The 18,122-nt window shown below is 41.6% G+C and overlaps 1 pseudogene; it reads right to left on the bottom strand.

Moving 5' to 3' along the window:
- Positions 1 to 17,912, bottom strand: part of LOC100999218 — a 96,857-nt pseudogene extending 78,945 nt beyond the window's left edge.
- Positions 17,913 to 18,122: the final 210 nt, after the last annotated feature.

Raw genomic sequence — 18,122 nt, 5'->3', positions numbered from 1 at the left:
TTCAACCTCCACCTCCCAGGTTCAAGCAATTCTCCTGCCTCAGACTCCTAAGTAGCTGGGACTACAGGCGCCTGCCACCACACCCGGCTAATTTTTTGTATTATTAATAGAGGCAGGGTTTCACCACACTGGCCAAGCTGGTCTTGAACTCCTGACCTTGTTGTGATCCACCCGCCTCGGCCTCCCAAAGTGCTGGGATTGCAGGTGTGAGCCACTGCGCACGGCCTGCCCTCTCCTTAACAAAACGTGCTGAAACAACTAGAGGACCACATACCAAAAAAAGTGACAACATATTACCTCACTCATTATTCAAATATTAATTAAAATGGATCACAGACCTAAAGGTAAAAAGATAAACTATATGACATCTACAAGGAATAATGTAAGAAAACATTTGAGCATTTTTAGAAACTGTAATAAAGGTACAATATTAATGCTAGTGGATAAATTTTGTACAGGAACTTAGGCAGTTATAAAACCGCTTTACATGTATAGTCAAGTAGAACAAACAAATAAATATAGATAACAGGACTCAGTTTTCTTATATTAGGGAAAGAAGTTTTTGGTTTTTTTGTTTTTGTTTTTGTTTTGTTTTGCTTTTTTGAGACCAAGTCTTGCTCTGTCGCCCAGGCTGGAGTGCAATGGTGTGATCTCTGCTCACTGCAACCTCCGCCTCCTGGGTACAAGCGATTCTCCTGCCTCAGCCTCTCAAGTAGCTGGGATTACAGGCTTGCACCACCATGCCTGGCTAATTTTTTGTATTTTTAGTAGAGACGAGGTTTCACCATGTTGGCCAGGCTGGTCAGGATCTCCTGACCTCGTGATCTGCCTGCCTCGGCCTCCCAAAGTGCTGGGATTACAGGCATGAGCCACAGCACCCAGCCTGTTTTGTTTTGTTTTGTTTTGGAGACAGAGTCTTGCTTAGTCGCCCAGGCTGTAGTGCAGTGGTGCAATCTTGGCTCACTGCAACTTCTACCTCCTGGGTTCAAGTGATTCTCTTGCGTCGTGGCACATGCTTGTAATCCCAGCTACTCAGGACACTGAAGCAGGAGAATCGCTTGAACCCAGGAGGCGGAGGTTGCAGTGAGTCGAGATTGCACCACTGCACTCCAGCCTGGCCCACAGAGCAAGAGTCTGTCTGAAAAAAAAAAAATTAGCTGGGTGTGGTGGTGGGCACCTGTAATCCCAGCTACTCAGGAGGCTGAGGCAGAAGAATCACTTGAACCTGGGAGGCGGAGGTTGCAGTGAGCCGAGATCGTACCATTGCACTCCAGCCTGGGCAACAGAGCAAGACTTGGTTTCAAAAAATAAATATATAAATAAAATAAGCAAGTATGAGAGCTAATCTCAGATGAGAGTCAGATATCACTGTACAATCATGTTTACTTTAATGGACACACAGATAGCTACATACATATGTATGTAAAAATAATTAGATACAACATTACAATGTATACATACATTTTCTAGCTTTCTGTTTAGGAGGTACAGAAGCAGTGCTACCTCAGTAACTAAAAGGGCACTCAGTGCTCAGACCATGGTTTCTAAATGTATTTTTCAATAAAAAGTACCTGGGCTCCTTATTAAAATGGCTAAAAGTAAGGCTGTTACAGGGAGAATACAAGATAAGCCTATACTATCTTATACCAGAAAGTAAGCAATAGCTCCAAAAAAGATGTGGGATTATGTATAATTAACAAATTAATAATTATTCACAAATCTAGAGTGATAGAAACAAATGACCAAATAAATAAGGGAGAGAAAAAAAGTCTTCCTTAGAGAAAATTTCCCAAAAATACATACATACATACAGGTAGATACCCCTCCAGATACGGAGGTTAATTCTGCTTCCCTTAAATGTGGACTAAATTTAGTAACTCACTGCCAACGCACAGAGAATGGAAACAGAAAAACAGTAAGTTTACAGTGGAGAAACCTGGCAACCTGAACTAAGTGATTAAGAGTAACATCCTCAGTAATAAGTAACGCTAAAATCATATATATATATACACACACACACACGTATATATACACATATATACATATTTATACATATGTATGCACAAATATATACAAATATACACATATATACATATATACACACATACATATACATATATACACACACATATATATACATATATATATATATCCTGATATGAAGCTATGAGAAGGGTACGTCTGTGTGGTATTCTTCCCCAAAATCCATAATATCAGTTTAATCATGAGACTATATCAGACAAATCCAAATTGAGAAATATTCTACCAAATACCTAACCAGTACACTTTCTAAATCTGTCAAGGTCATGAGAAACAGGAAAAGACTAAGAAACCATGGGGACTATGATACTTTGGATTGCATTATGAAAAAACCATTCCAAACCAAATCATTTTTTAAAAATTAGAGATATAAATCCAACGATATGATGAAAATCACAGTAAATATAACAGGGCTTCATACTAAGTGAAAGACAGTGCCAGATTAGACTAAAAAACATCATCTGGTTCTGGTAGGTAGAGAGCTAGAAAGAGCATCACTTTCACCCTTACAAATAAAGAGGGTAGGAAAGAAGTTCACAACTTTCCTTGAATCCCCCAGAGACAGGAGTCTTACTGGGGCCAACCACCCAAAATCTAAGTTGAGGTGCCCCAAAGGAATGATGAGACACACGCCTTGGCTTACCTGTGAAAGTAGATGCAACTAGACATCAGTAAGAGATCAACCAAAATGGCTGGTCAATTGGCAAAGGGAAAGTGTTAACTGGCAAGTGAGTGTGAAGCCCAGGGTGGGGCAGCACAAAATTGAGAGGTCTGCAAACTATTCAGATATTTTCTCCACTAACCCATTCAAGAGATCACATGAAAGACTGATGACAATCTTGAGAAATTACCCTCAAGGTACACACCTGGGGAGGGGAACAAAATCTGGTTTGGGAGGGTCAAAGAAATCTATTCAGATCCTACTCCATCTACAAAACAAAATCCTTACTCAGTGGGAGGAAGGGCAACAAACACTGGCCAAAAGGGCAGTTGTAAAAACTCTGACCCTGGGAGAATCAAACGGGGGGAAAAAAATTAGCTATGAAGAAAGAGCAGAAATACACAATGGGTCCAAAATTACAGCAGGAGGAGGCAGGAGTACTGAGTATAACACAACCACGAGACCCAAGGACACTGGTGCGTAAAACTAAGCCTTAATAAAACAACGGGGTACACTCCTGCCAACCAGTGACCAGGATAAAAATGTCATATAGCAACACCAAGAGGACCACTACTGAGAAACAAACAATAATGTGGAAACAGACATTCTCTGAGACATAGCACAAAGGGAAGACTTAACCTTAGGGTGACATTTAGGAAAACCAGAGGCCATCTTCCCTTGCTTGTATCACAGGGAAAACTGAGACAGTTTCCTTGCCCTCAGCTCCAGAGCAGCAATGCAGAGGTTTTGCCCAAGGGGAAAGGCAGGCTATAATAACAGAGTTCTGAAGGTATCCCCAAAATAAATGACTTAATTTGGAACACAGTGGGGGGAAAAAAAGCCTAAGGATGTTCCCAATAACAATAGAGATTTGGGTGGTAAGCTATTAAGAGAAGATTAGCTACTACTTGAGAGCAACAAGCTAAAGAAACACCAGCTAGAAGACAGCCAGAGAAAACCAGGGAAAAAGACAAACAAGAGCCTACCTGGGATCTGAGCCAACCTCAAAGGTTGGGCTCAAATACTATCTCTACAAAAGGGCCAAAATTTGGATCACATAGTTAGGCAATTTATGCCCCGGGACATGGTCAAAACCCATAAAGTAATCAGTCTGAAATTAGTGCAAACTAATGATTAGGTGAGATAACAGAGGCTGACAGTTTAACAGAGAAATTAGAAAAAGACACTGGGAAAGACTGCCCTGCTAAAACCAGTCATTCCAGCTTATGCCCAAAGCTGTCCCACTAAAGAGGGACACCAAAGGATGCACACCGTAGGTTAAAAAACACGTCACAGCCAGGCGTGGTGGCTCACGCACGTAATCCTAGCACTTTGGGAGACTGAGGCCGGTGGATCACCTGAGGTCAAGAGTTTGAGACCAGCCTGGCCAACATGGTGAAACCTCATCTCTACTAAAAATACAAAAATTAGCCAGGTGTGGTGGTGGGCACCTCTAATCCCAGCTACTCGGGAGGCTGAGGCAGAGAATCGCTTGAACCCAGGAGGCGGAGGTTGCAGTGAGCTGAGATCATGCCATTGCACTCCAGCCCGAGCAACAGGGCAAAAACTCCATCTCAAAAAAAACAAAAACAAACAAACAAACAAAAACCCCACTATAAGTTCTGGCAAATAACAAAGAAGTAAACAATACCAACGAGCCCCACAGTAGAGGAGGGGGTAGCAAGTATCCAGAATCACTGCAATATATTATCTAAAATTTGTAGGTTTCAGCAAAAAGTATGAGATATTAAGAAAAAAAAAATGTGAGATTCATATAAGAAACCAAAAAGCAAGTAACAGAAAAATGCCTTGAGAAGGCGGTGTAGAATTTACATTTAAGGCCTAGACTTAAAAAGGCCTGCCTTCAAGGATGGCCCTTGGTTGGTATCTGAAAACCTGGATTTCAAGAGAGTTGCCACTATTTCCTGGTAAGAATGGCTCACTATGGCTAAACTATATAAACAATGCGGTTTGTGCTGAACACCTGCTTTCCTTCTGCAGGTATGGAATTTTGCTATGTGCTAGGCAAAGGGTGCCTGCATGACCAGCCCCCAATAAAAGCTATGGTCACTGAGCCTCTAATGAGTTTCCCTAGTAGACAACATTTCATATGTGTTCTCAGAATGCATTCCTGGAGAAATGAAATCACCTCGCCCGGCTAGTTTTTAGTAGACGGGGTTTCACCGTGTTAGCCAGGATGGTCTCAATCTCCTGACCTCGTGATCCGCCCGTCTCAGCCTCCCAAAGTGCTGGGATTACCGGCTTGAGCCACCGCGCCCGGCTTTTTTTTTGAGACTGAGTCTCGCTCTGTTGCGGAGGCTGTAGTGCAGTGGCATGGATCCTGGCTCACCGCAACTTCTGCCTTCCAGGTTCAGGCGATTCTCCTGCCTCAGCCTCGCAAGTAGCTGGGATTACAGGCATACGCCACCACACCCAGCTAATTTTTGTATTTTTGGTAGAGACGGGCTTTTGCCATGTTGACCAGGCTGGCCTTGAACTCCTGACCTCAAGTGATCTGCCCGTCTTGGGCTCCCAAAGTGCTGGGATTACAGGCGTGAGCTACTGTGCCTGGCACAGTGACTTTATTATTTCCCCTTCAATATTGTGATGGGCATTTTGAGTCTTTTGGCTCTCCATATAAAATTCACAATCAGTTTGCTGATATCCACAAATATGCTAGGGAGTTTGGAATTGCATGAAATCTGTAGATGAAATTGGGAAGAAGTGACATCTTGACATTATTGTCTTTGTATCCACAAACATAGAATATCTCTCCATTTGTGTAATTCTTTTTTTTCTTTCATTAGACTTTTGTAATTTTTTTCTTATAGATCTTGTATGTATTTTGGTAGATTTATACCTAAATATTTCATTATTGGGGCTGCTAGTGTATATGTTATTTTGTTTTTAATTCCAAATTCCACCTGTTCATTGTTGGTATATTGGGAAGCAATTTGCTACTGTATATTAACCTTGGGGTTTTTTTTTTTTATTGTTTTGGAATGTCTACATAGATGATCATGTTATCTGTGAACAAAGGAACTCTCATTCAGGGCTGGTGGGAATCCATCAACCCTACAGCAGTTTTGGAAGACAGTTTTGTGGTTTCTCACAAAATAATATACTCTTACCATATGAACCGGCAGTCATACTCCTTGGGTTTTTTTCGTGGTTTTTTTTTGTTTTTTTGGAGATGGAGTCTCGCTCTGTCACCCAGGCTGGAGTGCAGTGGCCTGATCTTGGCTCACTGCAACCTCCATCTCCCAGGTTCAAGCGATTCTCCTGCCTCAGCCACCCGTGTAGCTGCGATTATAGGCGCCCGCCACAACGCCTGCCTAATTGTTTGTATTTTTAGTAGAGACAGGGTTTCACCACGTTGGCCAGGCTGGTCTCAAACTCCTGACCTCAGGTGATTCACCCACCTCGGCCTCCCAAAGTGCTGGGATTACAGGCATGAGCCACCACGCCCAGACATGCATGATTTCTAACATCCTACATGGCTCATTTACAAAATATTGTTTCACTAAGCAATGCAGATGTTTCAAATGTTGACATATTTCATTAAGCAATATTTTAAAACCACTTTCATTAACATCTCATGTTAACAGAAAAGTCTTTAAGTATTAGGAAGCTATTAAGTTCACAGAGGTAGATACAAGCATACAAAAATTCTAAATTCTGTTTGAAAGCTAATTTAAAATAGGCAACAAGTACTATCAGTTGTTTTCCTTGAAAGGATAAGCCCATTTTATTTAGAAAAAAACATATCTGCTCAATACCCAAGTATAAAAAACTGTAGCTTGTCTATTAATTATTCTTCTAAGTATAATGTTGTAAATTTTAAAAAGTGAGCAGTACAGCTTGCTGACAATGTTACAGGTGATTTTCCTCAAGATAATTTAAAATTCAGTTTGCAGCACTGCTTCACACATACTTCCCTTTTCATCACACTATATAGAAGACACGTACTCGGCTGGGCGCGGTGGCTCACGCCTGTAATCCCAACGCTTTGGGAGGTTGAGGTGGGCGGATCACAAGGTCAGGAGATCAAAACCATCCTGGCTAACATGGTGAAACCCCGTCTCTACTAAAAAAATACAAAAAAAAAAAAACCCAAAAAATACAAAAAAATTAGCCGGGCATGGTGGCGGGCACCTGTAGTCCCAGCTACTCGGGAGGCTGAGGCAGGAGAATGGTGTGAACCTGGGAGGCAGAACTTGCAGTGAGCCCAGATAACGCCACTGCACTTCAGCCTGGGCAACAGAGCAAGACTCCATCTCAAAAAAATATAAATAAAAAATAAAAAAAAAGAAGACACATACTCAAGGGTCCATATTTTAAAAAACTAGTAACTTTTACTGCTCATCAAAGATATTTTTTGAGACAGTCTTACTCTGTCACCTAGGCTGGAGTGCAGCGGCATGACCACAGGTCACTCTTAGCCTCGAACTCCTGGGTTCAAGGAATCCTCCTGCCTCAGCCTCTCACCTCAGCCTACGAAGTAGCGAGGACTACAGGCATAAGCCACGGTGCCCCATCCTCATCAAAGACATTCTTAAGAGAAACTGACTTTATTTTTTAGAAACTACAAGTGTGGGGTGAAGAATACAATGACTACTGATACAATTTGGTACCACTACCTTGATTTGTATTCAGGCAAAATGTTTATTTTTCACTGCTTCAACACCATCAGTACAGATGTCGACACAGTAAAAACAACTTAGAATTATTAAGAAAAACAGCTTTCACTTTGCAGATCCCTTGGGTCTACAAAAGGTCCACATATTGAAAGGTCCACATATTTAAAAGTCCACATTTGAAAGGTTCACATATTGAAAACTGTTGGCCGGGGGCGGTGGCTCACACTTGTCCCAGCACTTTGGGAGGCCAAGGCAGGTGGATCATGAGGTCAGGAGTTCAAGACCAGCCTTGCCAACATAGTCAAACCTCGTCTCTACTAAAAATACAAAAAGTAACCAGGCATGGTGGCGGGCGCCTGTAATCCTAGCTACTTGGGAAGCTGAGGCAGGAGAATTGCTTGAACCCGGGAGGTGGAGGTTGCAGTGAGCCGAGATCGCACCACTGCACTCCAGCTTGGGCAACAGAGTGAGACTTCGTCTAAAAAACTAAATAAAAATAAAACTGTTGGCCACCACCTCAGCTAGATGTTCCCCTAGACCTGCCCCAACCTTATGGCTTATTGCCCTATCCCAAAAACATTATCTGATGTCTACTCAATGACAACTTCCCTATCAGTTAACCTAACATTCTTGTAGAAAACAAGATATCAGGCCGGGTGCAGTGGCTCACACCTGTAATCCCAGCACTTTGGGAGGCCAAGGTGGGCAGATCACAAGGTCAGGAGTTCAAGACCAGCCTGGCCAACATAGTAAAACCCCGTCTCTAATAAAAATACAAAAATTAAACGGGTGTGGTGGCACACACCTGTAGTCCCAGCTACTCGGGAGGCTGAGGCAGAGAATCACTTGTACCCAGGAAGTGGAGGCTGCAGTGAGCCAAGATCATGCCACTGCGCTCCAGCCTTGGCGACAGAGTGAGACTCCGTCTCAAAAAAAAAAAAAAAATTATGTAAATGGTATAATATGGTATATAACTATATGTCAGAGACTGGCTTTTTCCATTCAGCATAATTCTCTGGGAATTCATCCAGGTTGTTTTGTGCATCAGCTTTGTTTTTCATTCCTGTGTGGTATTATGTTATGAATGCACCACCATTTGTTTAGCCATTCACCCATTAAAGGACATCTGGGCACTTCTGTGTTATTACTATTATGAACAAAGAAGCCATGAACATTCATATACAAATTTTTGCATGAACATATGTTTTTATTTCTCTGGGATAAACACTCAAGAATGAAAATGCTGGGTCATATGGTAGTTGCAGGTTTGTGGTTTTTTTGTTTCTGTTTTTGAGACGGAGTCTCGCTCTGTCGCCCAGGTTGGAGTGCAGTGGCGTGATCTCTGCTCACCGCAAACTCCGCCTCCCGGGTTCACGCCATTCTCCTGCCTCAGCCTCCCAAGTAGCTGGGACTACAAGCACCCACCACCACGCCCGGCTAATTTTTTTGTATTTTCAGTAGAGACGGGATTTCATCGTGTTAGCCAAGATGGTCTTGATCTCCTGACCTCGTGATCCGCCCCACCTCAGCCTCCCAAAGTACTGGGATTACAGGCATGAGCCACTGCACCCGGCCAATTTTTGTATTCTCAGTAGAGACGGAGTTTCTCCATGTTGGTCAGGCTGGTCTCGAACTCCTGACCTCCAGGTGATCTGCCCACCTCTGCCTCCCAAAGTGCTGGGATTACAGGAGTGAGCCACTCCAACCAGCCTGCAGGTTTATTTTAATAAAAAACTACCAAACAGTTTCCCAGAGTGGCTATGCCATTTTATATTCCAATCAGCAGTGGATAAATAATCCAGATTCTCTCTTCATCCTAACCAATACTTGGTATTATGACTATTTGATAGGTGTACAGTGATTTTTGTTGTGATGTTAATGTGCATTTCCAAAATGGTAATAACGTTCAACATCCTTTTATTTTATTTGCCATCTGTGTATCTTCTTCCATGAAATCATCTTTTCAGGTCTTTTGCTCATGTTCTAATTGGACTGGTTGCTTTTTTACTGAGTTTCCAGAGTTTATATATTCTAAATACTATTAATTTACAAAGTATGTGGTTTACAAATAGAATTATCCTACTCTGTAGCTTCTCTTCATTCTCTTAACGAGTCTTTCTTTGGGAGGCGAGAGGTGGATCACGAGGTCAGGAGATGAGACCATCCTGGCTAACAGTGAAAACCCGGTATTTACTAAAAATACAAAAAAAAAAATTAAGCTGGGCATGGTGGTGGGTGCCTGTAGTCCCAGCTGCCTCAGGAGAGGCTGAGGCAGGGGCTCGCTTGAACCTGGGGCCCGAGGAGATTGCAGTGAGCCAAGATGGTGCCACTGCCTCCAGCCTGGGAGGCTGACAGTGAGACTCTGTATATGCAGAGTCTTTAAGCAGAACAAGGAGTTTTTGTTTGTTTGTTTTTGTTTTGTTTTGTTTTTAGAGCCCAGGGTCTGCGCTCTGTCGCCCAGGCTGGAGTGCAGTGGCTTGCGATCTGGGCGCTACCAAGCTCGCTTCTCGGGTTCCGCCCATTCCTGCCTCAGCCTCCCTGAGTAGACTACAGGCACCACTCCCACGATGCCCATTAATTTTTGTATTTTTAATAGAGCCGGGTTTCACTGGTCGATCTCCCTGACAGCCTTGATCCATACATACTCACGGCCTCCCAAAAGTGCTGGGATTAGGCATTGAGCCACCCAGCTGACCAAGAGTTTTTAATTCAATAAAATTTAATTCATCAATTTTTCCTTTTACAGATCATGCTTTTAAGCACATTAGGTGTAAGAACTCTTTGCCTAGCACAAACTGAAGATTTCCTCCTATGTTTTCTTCTAAAAGTTTTATAGTTTTAAGTTTTACATTTAAGTCTCTAATTCATTTTGAGTAAATTTTTGTATTAGATATGAGACTCAGGTTCATCTTTTTGCCTATAGATGGATAATTGGTCAAGCACCATCATTAAAAAGGCTTTCTCTCTACTGAACTGCTATTCCACATTTGTCAAAATTCAGTTGGGCATAATTGTATATGTCTATTTCTCAGTTCTCAATTATGTTACACTGATCTATGTGTCTATCCCTCCACCAATACAACACTGTCTTGATTAATATAGGAATATAGTAGTCACTAATGTCAAGTTAATGATTCTACCAATGTATTCTTTTTCGAGATGGTTTTAGCTATTTTAAGGCCTGTGCCTTTCCACATAAATTTTAAAATAAGCTTTTCTATATCTACAAACACATACTAGGATTTAAACAGAAATTCCATTAAACCTATCAATTTGTGGAGAATTGACATCATTACTATGTTGAGTTTCCCAAGTCATGAACATAAGTCTTTTCAATTATATAGGACTTCCCGAGTTTCTTTCATCAACATTTTGTAATTTACGAAATACAAGTCCTGTACATGTTTACTTATGTCTAAATGTTGTGTTTCTTTGCAGTGCTTGTAAATGGTACTTTGTTTATAATTTCCGTTTCCACATATTAAATTGCTAGTATATAGAAATGTGATTCATGCCAGGCATGTAGCTCATACCTGTAATCCCAGCACTTTGGGAGGCCGAGGCAGGCAGATCACGAGGTCAGGAGATCGAGACCAGCCTGGCCAACATGGTGAAACCCCATCTCTACTAAAACACAAAAAATTAGCCGGGCATGGTGGTGCATGCCTGTAGTCCCAGCTACTCAGGAGGCTGAGGCAGGGGAATCGCTTGAACCTGGGAGGCGGAGATTGCAGTGAGCCAAGATCGTGCCACTGCACTCTAGCCTGGGCGACAGAGCGAGACTCCGTCTCAAAAAAAAAAAAAAAGTCTGCAACATTGTAACAAAAAAACGCAAACTTCCTTAATTTATGAAGAAGAGTGTCTACAATAAGAAAAAGTTCAAACACCAATTTTTTTTTAAAGGACCAAGAATATAAACAAATAGTTCACCCCCCAAAAAAATACCTTTCAAATGAATAAAAAAAATTCAAGTATCTTGAACACTGACATTCTCCGTTTCCCCTTCAATTTTCTCACAACTGGCATTCTTATCTATTTCACTGGATAGGGGAGAGTTCTTAAAAGCTGAGTTCTAGACCCCCTAGTTTGCTTTCCTGGTACTGGAAATGCTGCCATGGTATAGCTGGCAGAGTGAATGGATCAAAATTCACAAATTATTTTCCCTATATGTGAACTAATCACTAACAGTACAGTTGGCATGACCCCAACTCGTGTTTTGTGAAGTTCAACAAGCCAATTTCATAAAACAAACAAAAGAAGGGGTTCTAGGGAACTGCTCTAAATTTTAAAAGGCTCAAAAGACATAAAAATCAAATGCAATGTGTGGTCTCTGAATAGATCCTGGTTTGAAGAAAGCCCCTATAAAAGACATCTTGCGGACAACTGGGAAAATCTGAATATGCACTGGGCATTAAACATTAAAGAGTGGCCGGGCACGATGGCTCACGCCTGTAGTCCCGGCACTTTGGAAGGCCAAGGCGGACGGATCACCTGAGATTAGGAGTTCGAGACCAGCCTGGCCAACATGGTGAAACCCCATCTATACTAAAAATACAAAAATTAGCCGGGCGTGGTGGCAGGCGCCTGTAATCCCAGCTACTCGGGAGGCTGAGGCAGGAGAATCACTTGAAACCCGGGAGGTGGAGGTTGCAGTAAGCAGAGATTGTGCCATTGCACTCCAGCCTGGGTGACAAGAGCAAGACTTCGTCTCAAAACAAAAAAAAAATTATGGAATTACTGTTACTCCTAGTATGTATAGTGATGGCATTGTGATTATATAGAAAAAAGTCCTTGTTTATTATGTTTATATTGACTTATTTAGAAGAAAATGTCATGATGACTATAATTTACAGTATTTTGGAGGGAAAGGCAAGTAAGGCAAAATCATAACAGTTGCTAAATCTAAGTGGTCCATATATAGAAATACATTTATGTTATTCTACTTTCATTTAAATGTCTAAAATTTTTCATAACAGATAATACAAATAAATTACTAACCTATTAATTCATTTCTCACCAACTAAACATGCCATTAAGCAAATAATTATTCTAGAAAGAACACTTGTGAATATATAATACAGAAATTAATATTATTCATTATTTCAAAACATCCTTTAAGGAGCTTTTATACTTTTTTTTTTTTGAGATGGAGTTTCACTCTTGTTGCCCAGGTTGGAGTGCAATGGCACGATCTCGGCTCACTGCAACCTCCGCCTCTCGGATTCAAGTGATTCTCCTGCCTCAGCCTGCCAAGTAGCTGGGATTATAGGCACAAGGGAGCAGTTATACTTTCTTTTTTTTTTTTTTGAGACGGAGTCTCGCTGTGTCGCCCAGGCTGGAGTGCAGTGGCACGATCTCGGCTCACTGCAAGCTCCGCCTCCTGGGTTCACGCCATTCTCCCGCCTCAGCCTCCGAGTAGCTGGGACTACAGGCGCCCGCCACCTCGCCCGGCTATTTTTTTGTATTTTTAGTAGAGACGGGGTTTCACCATGTTAGCCAGGATGGTCTCGATCTCCTGACCTCGTGATCCACCCGCCTCGGCCTCCCAAAGTGCTGGGATTACAGGCTTGAGCCACCGCGCCCGGCCTATACTTTCTTAGGTTATGTTTCAGAAAATACGCTTCCCAATTATCTTTGAGTTATGCATTTCGACTAGTATGCTACTTCACATAATCATTTACTTATTAGCACCCTTTAAATGTTCACTCTGTTCTGGTTCTACTGCTTCACTTTCCCTAACCCCCAATCAGCCCATATCAATCTCTTCATTGCTAAAACAGTAAAACATCAACAGCACTGGAAGACAGTAGCTAGCTACATGAGAAAAGTTACATTTACCCTGCTGCAAAATAAGGAGAGGAATCCATAAGAGCTAAGTTTCTTCTCTGTCCAGTGTGTATGGCATTAACTAATCACCATTTTCCTTTGTTCTTCTAAGCTAATGTGTGAAACATATAAATAACCTGAGGTACTATGAATTCTTTTTAAAAAGTTATGTTGATAATTATTTTACCTGGAAAGTATCAGTTTGCTTTTAAATGTTATTCAAAGATATACTCCACAAATATAATTTTATTACACCTCAAGAATATTTTATAGGAACTCTTCCTCTTAATTTTACAATTATTAACCTCTTAAATCTGTATAAGACATTCTATTTAATGTAACTCCTTATAAAAATCACATCCCACAAATGATTATCTTTAATGACAAAAATCTAAGTCTAGCTTGTCAAGTTTTTCTCTGTAACATATTCTCTTTTTTTTTTTTTTTTTTTTGAGACGGAGTCTCGCGCTGTGTCACCCAGGCTGGAGTGCAGTGGCGCGATCTCGGCTCACTGCAAGCTCCGCCTCCCAGGTTCACGCCATTCTCCTGCCTCAGCCTCCGAGTAGCTGGGACTACAGGCGCCCGCCACCACGCCCCGCTAGTTTTTTTTGTATTTTTAGTAGAGACGGGGTTTCACCATGTTAGCCCGGATGGTCTCGATCTCCTGACCTCGTGATCCACCCGCCTCGGCCTCCCAAAGTGCTGGGATTACAGGCTTGAGCCACCGCGCCCGGCCCATATTCTCTTAACAATTTGTATCCTTGAATACTAAGTCAGTTCCTGCAAATGAACCAATCATTAATCAATTAAAAAAAAAACTAACAAAAATTAAATGTCAAACACTGTTCTCATAAAAATATATACAAAATTAACATACTAGTAGTCAATGCAATTTCAAATGAACAATGCAAAACTGGTAAAATGTTTTAGTCTTCATGCAGATATCATCAAGTGTTTTGCCTTCTCCCAAGGGTTAGGAAGTTTAAAATTATTAATGTTCTGGCTGGGCGCGGTGGCTCACGCCTGTAATCCCAGCACTTTGGGAGGCCGATGTGGGCAGATCATCTGAGGTCAGGAGTTCGAGACGAGCCTGACCAACATGGAGAAACCCTGTCTCTACTAAAAATACAAAATTAGCTGGGTGCAGTGGCACATGCCTGTAATCCCAGCTACTCGACAGGCTGAGGCAGGAGAATCACTTGAATCCAGGAGGCAGAGATGGCAGTGAGCCGAGATCGCGCCATTGGACTTCTGGACAACAACAGCAAAACTCTGTCCCAAAAAATAAATAAAACATAAATAAAATAAAATTATTAATGTTCTAACCACTGTTTACAGGGTTGTTCCACTAATAAATTCCATGTCCTGGACCTAAATGATTGCTAAAATGTTTTGCACATAGCAGCTAAATGTCATCACACTAACATGATGCCAGAAACAACTGATTCATCTACGTGCAACCTCATTTCCTTCAGATGCCTCCAAGGTAACTGAAGTTCACAGATTTTGTCTAGTTACAAGCGCAGGCTCAAATCACCTTGGATTTGAGTTAGGATCCACGGATTGTTTTTTGTTTATTTGGTTAGTTGGTTTTGTTCTGTTTTTCAATTCAGGCATCTTGTTCATGAAACATTCATTATTTGCTTGAGATTGCTTTCACTGCCAGCTGCTTACTTTCTTTACCACTATAGTATAATCTACACCCTTTGACACAACTGCTTGCTAGATTCTCCCCACAATTAAGAAATTTCTAGGCTCAAGGAAAAAAAAAAAAAGAAAGGAAGGAATTTTTATTGGACACTGTTAGAGTAATAGCCAGATAAGGACGGGCACAGTGGCTCATCATGCCTGTAATCCCAACACTTTGGGAGGCCAAGGCAGGCAGATTACCTGTGGTCAGGAGTCTGAGACCAGCCTGGCCAACACAGGGAAACCCATCTCTACTAAAAATACAAAAATTAGCCAGGCGTGGAAAGGTGCACCTGTAATCTCGGCTACTCTGGAAGCTGAGGCATGAAAATCGCTTGAACCCAGGAGGGGGAAGTTACAGTGAGCCGAGATCTAGCTGGGTGACAGAGCGAGACTCCATGTCTGTCTGTCTGTCTCTCTCCCTCTCTCTCTCTATATATAAAATAAATAAAAATTAAATTAAAATTAGCTGGGCATGGTGGCAGGTGCCTGCAATCCCAGATACTCAGGAGGCTGAGGCAGGAGAATCGCTTGAACTCGGGTGGCGGAGGTTGCAGTGAGCCGAGATTGCGCCACTACACTCTAGCCTGGGTGACAGAGCAAGACTTCATCTTTAAAAAAAAAAAAAAAAAAAAAAAAAAGTCAGACACTTGCTTTCTTCTTTCATTTACTTTTTAAAAAAATTCATCTTCAATATTCACAAAAAATAATCCATGCTATAAGTTGCTATGTCACAGAAGTTTAAGAAGTGCATGGTAAAAATCACTAACTTTAAAATAATGGTTACCTCTGGGGATAAGAGAAGAGAGAGATGCAATCGGGGATGGGTACACAGAGAACTTCAACTGTCACGTTAATGTTTGATTTTTTTTTATATTGGGTGGTGAGAAGAGAGGTTCATTGTATTATTCCTTATATATATGTATATGTCTTAAGTATTTCATAATATATTGAAAGCCCCCCTCAAAATATAAAGAAGTTAATCTTGCATTCCTTCATCACCCCCTCCATCAAAAAAAAAAAAAAAAAAAAAAAAGGAATCATACTAGACTATTCTGCAACTTACTTTTCTCACATAACCATCCATCATGACATCCTCTAGGTCAAAAGTCAAAATATTCCATAATATTTATGTACCAAAATTTACTCAAACATTCTCCCATTGATGGATACACAGGTTGTTTCCAGTTGTCACAAGAACAAAGTTGTACAAAAGTATCCTTGTTCATGCGTTATTATATACTGGTACTTTTATTTCTGCAGGACAGATTCTTAAAAGTCAGACTTTTGCATTCCAGTTTTTGTTCAAGTGATATGTGCATTTTTTATTTCCCTAAATATTGCCAGATTCTTTTCTAAAAGGTTGCAGCAATTCATACTCCGCGGCAATGCATGAAATTTACTTTAACCACATAAGCATTTAACAACATATTAGATGTCACTCTTTACTGTCTTCCCCATATATACAGTAAACATGTTATGCTTAACATAAATTTAATTTCGCCAACAGATTTGAAAACAGGAAATCTAGCTCTTTTCTTAGTGAGTTATTAGCCTAGAAATATACAAAATGTGGCAAGTCCCCCAAAGATTACCTGTACACACACACACACAACTCTGAGATGCTTCAAGAACAAATGTTAAGTTTTTGTCCAAAACTCCACATTTGGGGTATAATGGGCACAGAAAAAAAATGTTTAATCTAGTGCATAATGAATACGTTACAAACAAATTAATCAAAACTAATAAGTTTGGACATTAAAGGCAGAACAAAAAAAAAATAAAGTTAGGCCCAAGAGGTTAGGTTGTTCCTAAGAGAGCTCTGAGGAGATGGAATCCATTTTGGCGAGACATGGTGTCAATAAAAACCCGTTTAAACAAGGAAAAAGGAAAGAACGACCCATATATCCCTCCTAGGAGCTAGCATCTGCAACTTCCTAGCCTCGTCAGTAGAAGTTAGGTGATCAGGGAGAGAGAAATTATTCTCCGATATTTTGAAGAGACGCGAGAGAGAAAAATGGAATACAGGCCGGTTACTACCCCCACTCAGGCCACGCGATCCCAAAGTGTCTAGCCTCGCTTACGGCCACTTCTCTAGCCAATGTGAGGCTCATCACTCACCACAATACTATTAACTGGCGAGTTTCTGGACTTTTGTTAGTGGACTCACATACTTCGGACGCCTTGCAACCGCAGCGGTTGCACCCCGTGCAAACGCCGCCATCTTAGGTCTTCCACTAGCCCTAGTGCACAGGCGGATAAAAGCCGGGGGTGGGCGTCACAGCCAAACGGGCCCGGCGCCCAGCTGCAGTGCTCTACCTAAATGCCTCCGCCGGCAACGTGCCCCAACCGTTGCCGTGGACCCTCCCCCAGTTTTCCTGACCTGTTGCACTTCCTCTCACAGCCTTTATCTCTTTTGAAATGCCCTTTTCCTTTTTCTTTCTCTTCATTTCTTTTTTCCTTTCCCAACCCAAATTTCTTTTAGCTTTGCCTCGACTCCTTTCTTCCTTCCCTATTTCTAGATCTCTCACTCTCATTAACTTTACCTCACAAGTGCATGGCACTTTATGATGGACAAAGCTGTCATTCCCTTCTGTTATCTCACTAAGTCATTGCAACATCAGATAAGCTAAGGACTGATTTTTTCCTGTTTTATAGATGAGGAAACTAAGGCCCAAAGAGGTGACCCAATTTTCCAAAAGTTCCGGGAGTTATTAAGTGCTAGAATGAGCTAGAACCTACTTCTTTTCACTTCACTAAGCCCCGTGTTCCGATAGATGAGGTTGTATGTACTTCAACCAACTAATGGGAAAACTGAAGCCAGAGGGTTTTAGCCTAGTCATACAATGAGTCTGTCAATGGCAAAACTGGATTCAGAACAAGGTGCTTCCTTTAATTCTGTAAACAAAAGAGTCTTCATAAAAGAGTTGGTAGCCGGGTGTGGGCCCTTGCCCGTAACCTCAGTGTAATCCCAGCTACTTGGGAGGCTGAGGGGGGAGAATCACTTGAACCTAGGAGGTGGAGGTTGCAGTGAGCCAAGATCGTGTCACACTGCATTCCAGCCTGGGGCGACACTGCCAGACTCCATCTCAAAAAAAGAGTTGGGATGCTGCTCTTGAGCCTAAAAGTCCTTCCATCTTCCCTCTTCTTTTATTTATTATTACTTTTAATTTTTTTTGAGGCGGGAGTCTTGCTCTAGCCAAGCCCAGGCTGGGAGTGCCTTGGCCAGAGCTCACTGCAACCTCCACCTCTAATTCTCCGCCTCA

Source organism: Papio anubis, unplaced genomic scaffold (assembly GCF_008728515.1).
Source record: "Papio anubis isolate 15944 unplaced genomic scaffold, Panubis1.0 scaffold161, whole genome shotgun sequence".
Lineage (NCBI taxonomy): Eukaryota > Metazoa > Chordata > Mammalia > Primates > Cercopithecidae > Papio > Papio anubis.
Note: the sequence above shows the minus strand (reverse complement) of the source record. Positions and strands in the feature narration are given on the sequence as shown.